Consider the following 7500-nt stretch of genomic DNA (forward strand, 5'->3'; position numbering starts at 1 on the left):
ACCCGTGTCAATGTTGTCCCAGATTTGTTGCCACTCTCTGACCATCCAGTGTTTGAGCTCTAATTTGTTTTCAATTCTCGTACCTGTAATTGCCTCTACTTTGTCAGCTTTGCCCCTCTTCAGCCAGTAAAGGGCTCCTCGACGCCTGATTTGTAAGTCTACAGGGTATAGATCTAGGATCACCAACAGTGCCTCCACTGGCGTGGTTTTGAAGGCTCCTGTCATTCTAATGAGAACGCTGCGTTGCATCCTTCTCAGATGCCTAACTGGTTGCACCTGTCGCAGCTTGTGTGCCCAGGCACTTGCCCCAAATGACACAATCGACGTTAGAATAGCCTCATGATAAATTCTAACAACATTAATGGGTAGTTTGTAATTGGAGGTAGCAATCGTACAGATCTTGTTCATAAGGTTCAATGCCTTCTCGCACACCAATTTAATGTGTGCACTAAAGTTCAGCCCCTCATCAAGGTGCAGCCCAAGATATCTACAAACACTCTCCCTGCTAATTGGAGTGCCTTGCAATTTTATGGATGGACCCCTACCTGCAGATAGTTTACCTTTTAACAATATGTATTTAGTTTTACTACCCGCTATTTGAAGTTTGTTGTATGTACACCACTCGCTTACAGTTTTTAAGACTGTAGTTGCTCGATTCTCAATTAAATTTCTAGAATCGCCAGTTATGATTACGAGCAGGTCGTCTGCATATGCTATTATACCGGCTACGTTTTCGTTATTTTCCAATATTTCCAAGAGTGGTTCTGTCAGAACATCCCAGAATATAGGGCCACAAATGGAGCCCTGGGGGCATCCCTTACTAATGTGCCTTGTTATTGTGTGTTCTGGTGATCTCCATATTACCCTTCTATCCTTGCAGTAATCAAGCATCGACATGTATAAGCACTTTGGAGTTCTTAGCTCTCGCAGTCTTGCGAACAGCGAAGGCCAGAACAAATTATCGAAAGCACCCTGTATGTCAATCGTCACACCGACAACATACTTCGCCTGCGAAGTTGAAGTTATGTGTAATGCTTGATTAACTGCATCATCTATCGACCGTCCAGCCCGAAAACCGTACTGACATTGGTTGAGCCCGTAGAGCTCCCTGTGATCGCTCAGCCGTCCGCACAACAACCGTTCCTGGACCTTCCCCATAGTGTTCAGCAGGCAAATTGGACGGTAACTCTTCACGAATTTCGGATCTCTATCTTCCCCTTTTTTGATAATGGTTGCCTCAGCGATCTTCCATACCTTTGGTATTCTTCCCTGCAAGAGGCACTCATTAAAAAGAGCTGTTAGATATGGCACGATTTTACTTTTCAGTTGTTGTAACGTTTCTGCTGTGATCTTGTCTATTCCGGGGGATTTATTTTTCTTCATGGTGTCAATAGCACGACTCACTTCCTCCTGAGCAAATGGTACAACCACTCCTTCATCTGGATACTCTTCTTGCATCTTCTGTCTCAAGAGTGCCTGGTGTTCATTATCTGAAGCCGGATCATCACTTGGGAGTAAACTTTCCATTAAATACTCCGCCGAATCTCGCCACCCTGATGTAGTAGAACCATCTGCCTTCTGAAGCGTCGACAAGATGAGAGGTGTCTTAAGCTTCTCACTCACGATTTTATATGGTAAGCCCCACACATTAGTTCGAAACTCCTTTTTAACGAAGGTTTCCCAGTGCTTTGTTCTCGTATTGATTAATTCCTCCTTATAAACTGCTTTGATTTCCCGATAAATTAGCAACCTTCTCTGCTTCTCTCTGTCACCGAGAGACCTCTGATATGCGCGCCGTGCCCTACGAACATTTCTCTTTAATTCTGTTAGTGTGGAACTCCATGGCACTTTCGAGCCGCGAAAGAATGGACGCTTAGGTATGAAGGTATTCATAAGGTTTTGTATATGGACCTGTATTGCTTCTGCTGTCGAATCAATGTCAAAGCCATTCCCCTCCGGCACCTGCAGTTGAAACTCCTCCCTCATGCGCTCCCATTCTGCTCTTTTGTAGTCGAAGTAGGTCCCTATATAATTCTCCTCCCTGTTTACATTGTTTACGCTTACAAGGCTAAAGGTAATCATATTATGATCACTTGTAGTCACTCTGTTCAGTACTTCCCAGGCCTGTATCCTATTTAGCACAATACCATTTGCCAATGTAATGTCGATATTAGATTTTGCCCCTGCTCTATTATGATAAGTTGGTGGAAACCCGGGTTTATTCACAATTATTAAGTTCTGCTCCGCAATAGCATCCTGTAGTTCAAGTCCTCTCTCGTCGGTTTCTCTACTGTTCCATAGTACTGATTTAGCATTTGCATCTATTGTGAAGATGTGATATCTGTTACCTCCAACCTCGTTGGCTCTTATCATTTTATCGAGATAGGGTTGTATCTCATGTGCATATTGAAAGTACAGGTTAGTTATGAGAAAGACACCCTCAGTTGTCGTTAGCTCCACAGTAACAGAGTGTTCATCATTTACCTGAGCAATTGTTGTCACTGATACTTCTCTTTTCAGCACCACAACAGCCACCATTGGGTTCTCTCCATTCATGATCACTCTTGCACCCATTGGGCAATGTACCAGTTTCCCTTTCGTAGTATAAGGCTCCTGGATACATATAATATCCAAACCTCGATCTTCTGCAACCTTCCATATTTCTGTCATTACGGTGGTGCTACGCATAGCATTAATCTGAGCAACAGTTATACCTAAATTTCTTCTACTCATTAAGGCTGTCTGACATGATTATAAAATCTGAAACCTGTCTTGTCGTACTCATAAACTGTTCTACCATAACACTCCACAAATTCCTTATAGAGCTCCTCTTGATCAAATTTTTCGTTACGTCGGGTATATGCCCTCTGAAGTATCTCACCCAATTCTTTCTTCCCAGTTGGTAGATTATTACATCGCAAAAAGAGCCTATCGGCAGTTCCGGGATATGGAAAGCCGATTGTATTCCCTTTTGGATGCCCTATTCTGACAATGTGCCTAAGGGCTACAACTAATACACTCATATCTTCTAATCTAGAGAGTCTGTAATTCTCTTCAAGATCAACATAAATCGATCGAGGATCTGACTGTTTATAGTCATTTCCCTCATTTGTTGTAGGCTTCAGTGTGTCTTCACTGTCTGTAAAGTCGGTCTGAGTACCAATAGTGATCATGTCGGGTTTATGACAGGGCTCGATAGTCTTTTTGCTTTTGCTCTTTAACTTTGACCTAATCTTGGAGAGAATTCCATGATTTTCAAGGCCAACATTACACATTTTATTCCCTGCAATGGTAGAGCTAATGGTGCTGTCCTGAATTGATGAAGAAAGATTTTTCCCCTGTTCCTGGGGGAAATTACTACTGTCTGTGATTTTGTTCTTATCGGTATCAACTATATTCTGATCATTATTTTCACTATTGCCTAACGCGAGATCTAACTTGTCGGTATCAACTATATTCTGATCATTATTTTCACTATTGCCAAACGCGAGATCTGACTTGTCCTTAAGGTACATCTTATCTTCACTTGTAACTGTCGTTTCGTCCTCTAATGTGTTAACATCCACGCAGTGGGCTAGTTCTAAAGTATATAGAGGTTGCCTGTTCTCGCGTAGCATGTTCCTCCATGCAATTGCCCTACGCCAATTCCTAAGCCTCGTGGAGGGTGGCTTATGTTTCCTACGTATCATATTCTTATCAGCTATTTGTGCAATTTCCTGACATTTGAAGTCTCTGCCTGGTATGAACTCTTCACTATATGGTGATAGATTACTGTCCATAATCTGTACTCTCAATTAATCTGCGCAAATATAGCTGATAGGTAGGGCACTGAGGACCTGGTGTATTGCACACCTTGCCTCTCGTAGAACATGGAATACACTTTGCTGGCTTATTAGAGTTCGGACAATTTGTTTTTTGGTGGTTGTCTTCACCACAATGTGAACACACAAAGGACTTGGCAGTACATTTTGCACTTCTGTGACCGAAATTCTGGCACTTGAAGCATTTGAAGGCAAAATAGTCTTTCACCGACAGTGATCTAAAATCCACATACACTCGTTTTGCTTCTACTAACAGCTTCCTCACTCTTGCACTTACTACAAAAACATGGTTTACCTCCACCTTTCCTTTAGGGCCAGTCTTAAAACAGGGTCGCATTTCTTCAAGGATCTCTTGTTTACTTATCTTGTCAGCAAAATTTTGCTGCCAGATTGTCTCTACTAGCTCTTGCTCTCCAAATTCACTTGGCACATCGTAAATAATGATAAGAGGACGCTTCTTCCTAGGTGGCTCGCACTTCAAAGTTTCAGCGACTTTACTATTTGTAGAGATCTTTTGGATATCAGCAGGAGATTCAGTTTCAACAATGAGAACACTGTTCACGGCACGCATACTTTTAATTTTAATTTGCTCTTTCCTTGGGTCAATCACACTTGTAAACCTCTGCTTTGTTACTTTTGCATCACTCTCATCTTTTGATTTCACAAATAGTACATTCGGCGCCTTTGCTTGTGCAGATGCTATTTTGGCTTTGGTGGTGGGTACATACTTGCTTGGTTTTGCTACAACTTCAGCAAATGAAGGTGCAGCCACTTTTGGGATCTCGTCTTTAATAGTCTTGATTTCTTTGGAGATTCCCTCACTCTTCTCAACAAGTGTCTCTCGCAGCCACTGGTTTTGCTTGACGAGCTCCTCGTTCCTACCAACCAATTTGCATTGGTACATCGCCCACAATGCTAGCTTGTTCCGCAATTCACTCATTACATTTACTGTAATCTTTTTGGTAGGTGTCATGTGTTCATCTATGAATTCCAAAATGTTTGTATAATAGTCCTCAACTTTATTTAATTTGGTGCCCCCACAACTTTCATCCCCCACATTTCCTTCCTCGTCTTCTGAGGATGACATTATGCTAGCATATAGCACAGTCTATTGGACAAACTGTGAGCACACACAATATCTCGCAACAGCGAGGCAGGGTGCGTCGATCTACTCTATTTACCCAACGTCTGGCCCACTCTCACCAAGAGTGAGATAGAGTCGGATTCAGAGTTTAGTGGCAAGCTGATGTTATGCTTGTCCGTGGTACAACGATCGAACAAACAGCCGCCCAAAGACTCGTGGTACACAGATCGAACTAAAGTCGCTTCCTACCGCCTGTGGTACACAGATCAAACTATCGACGAACGTGGTACAAAGATCGAACTATGCACGCCTGTGGTACACAGATCGAACCATGTCTGACAGAGAATTTTGAAGGTTAAGTTACTATTAATACAGTTATTTGACCAGACTTAGTCACAGATTAGATCACTTACAACGTGATTTACGCCTCTAGGTGCAGAAACATACCCGCTGCATCAGAGTTATATGAAGGGGGACTGTACAGATTAAGATGTTCAAAATCAGTGTCACAATCAGATAGTCACAATCAAGAGTGAAACCAATACTCACAGTTCACACGTTTGACAGTTCTCGAATACCGACACGAACTCGCCCACGTGAAACGCAGCTCGAATGTGACGATGTCGAGAAGAACTCCCGCGAAAATGCGAGTAATACACACGCAAACTACAGATTTTTTCCTAATGCATAATCGACACAACACATCACGGCAGCCATCTTGAAGGGACAGCGGGAATCTCGTTAATCCATTCATGCGCGTCACTAATTAGATGACGAGGCATTTGGCTACCTTAAGAGAGTCATAGTTACTCCCGCCGTTTACCCGCGCTTGCTTGAATTTCTTCACGTTGACATTCAGAGCACTGGGCAGAAATCACATTGCGTCAACACCCGCTAGGGCCATCGCAATGCTTTGTTTTAATTAGACAGTCGGATTCCCCCAGTCCGTGCCAGTTCTGAGTTGATCGTTGAATGGCGGCCGAAGAGAATCCGCGCACCCGCGCGCCCCCGGAGGAGCACGCTAAGGCGGACGCGGCCTCGCAGCAAGGAAGATCCGTGGGAGGCCAAGGCACGGGACCGAGCTCGGATCCTGCACGCAGGTTGAAGCACCGGGGCGCGAACGCCGCGCAGGCGCGCGCATCCTGCACCGCCGGCCAGCACGAGGCCGACCAACGGCGAGAGCAGACCACGCCCGCGCTAAACGCCCGCACTTACCGGCACCCCTACGGCACTCACCTCGCCCAGGCCCGGCACGTTAGCGCTGACCCACTTCCCGACCAAGCCCGACACGCCCCGATCCTCAGAGCCAATCCTTATCCCGAAGTTACGGATCCAATTTGCCGACTTCCCTTACCTACATTATTCTATCGACTAGAGGCTCTTCACCTTGGAGACCTGCTGCGGATATGGGTACGAACCGGCGCGACACCTCCACGTGGCCCTCTCCCGGATTTTCAAGGTCCGAGGGGAAGATCGGGACACCGCCGCAACTGCGGTGCTCTTCGCGTTCCAAACCCTATCTCCCTGCTAGAGGATTCCAGGGAACTCGAACGCTCATGCAGAAAAGAAAACTCTTCCCCGATCTCCCGACGGCGTCTCCGGGTCCTTTTGGGTTACCCCGACGAGCATCTCTAAAAGAGGGGCCCGACTTGTATCGGTTCCGCTGCCGGGTTCCGGAATAGGAACCGGATTCCCTTTCGCCCAACGGGGGCCAGCACAAAGCGCATCATGCTATGACGGCCCCCATCAACATCGGATTTCTCCTAGGGCTTAGGATCGACTGACTCGTGTGCAACGGCTGTTCACACGAAACCCTTCTCCGCGTCAGCCCTCCAGGGCCTCGCTGGAGTATTTGCTACTACCACCAAGATCTGCACCGACGGCGGCTCCAGGCAGGCTCACGCCCAGACCCTTCTGCGCCCACCGCCGCGACCCTCCTACTCGTCAGGGCTTCGCGGCCGGCCGCAAGGACCGGCCATGACTGCCAGACTGACGGCCGAGTATAGGCACGACGCTTCAGCGCCATCCATTTTCAGGGCTAGTTGCTTCGGCAGGTGAGTTGTTACACACTCCTTAGCGGATTCCGACTTCCATGGCCACCGTCCTGCTGTCTTAAGCAACCAACGCCTTTCATGGTTTCCCATGAGCGTCGATTCGGGCGCCTTAACTCGGCGTTTGGTTCATCCCACAGCGCCAGTTCTGCTTACCAAAAGTGGCCCACTTGGCACTCCGATCCGAGTCGTTTGCTCGCGGCTTCAGCATATCAAGCAAGCCGGAGATCTCACCCATTTAAAGTTTGAGAATAGGTTGAGGTCGTTTCGGCCCCAAGGCCTCTAATCATTCGCTTTACCGGATGAGACTCGTACGAGCACCAGCTATCCTGAGGGAAACTTCGGAGGGAACCAGCTACTAGATGGTTCGATTAGTCTTTCGCCCCTATACCCAGCTCCGACGATCGATTTGCACGTCAGAATCGCTACGGACCTCCATCAGGGTTTCCCCTGACTTCGTCCTGGCCAGGCATAGTTCACCATCTTTCGGGTCCCAACGTGTACGCTCTAGGTGCGCCTCACCTCGCAATGAGGACGAGACGCC

At 46.5% G+C, this 7500-nt stretch overlaps 1 pseudogene; it reads right to left on the reverse strand.

Annotated features, from left to right (window-relative positions):
- Window positions 1-5570: 5570 nt before the first annotated feature.
- The window catches only part of LOC124771747, a 3009-nt pseudogene continuing 1079 nt past the window's right edge, over window positions 5571-7500 (reverse strand).

The sequence above is a fragment of the Schistocerca piceifrons genome, unplaced genomic scaffold (genome assembly GCF_021461385.2).
Source record: "Schistocerca piceifrons isolate TAMUIC-IGC-003096 unplaced genomic scaffold, iqSchPice1.1 HiC_scaffold_936, whole genome shotgun sequence".
NCBI lineage: Eukaryota > Metazoa > Arthropoda > Insecta > Orthoptera > Acrididae > Schistocerca > Schistocerca piceifrons.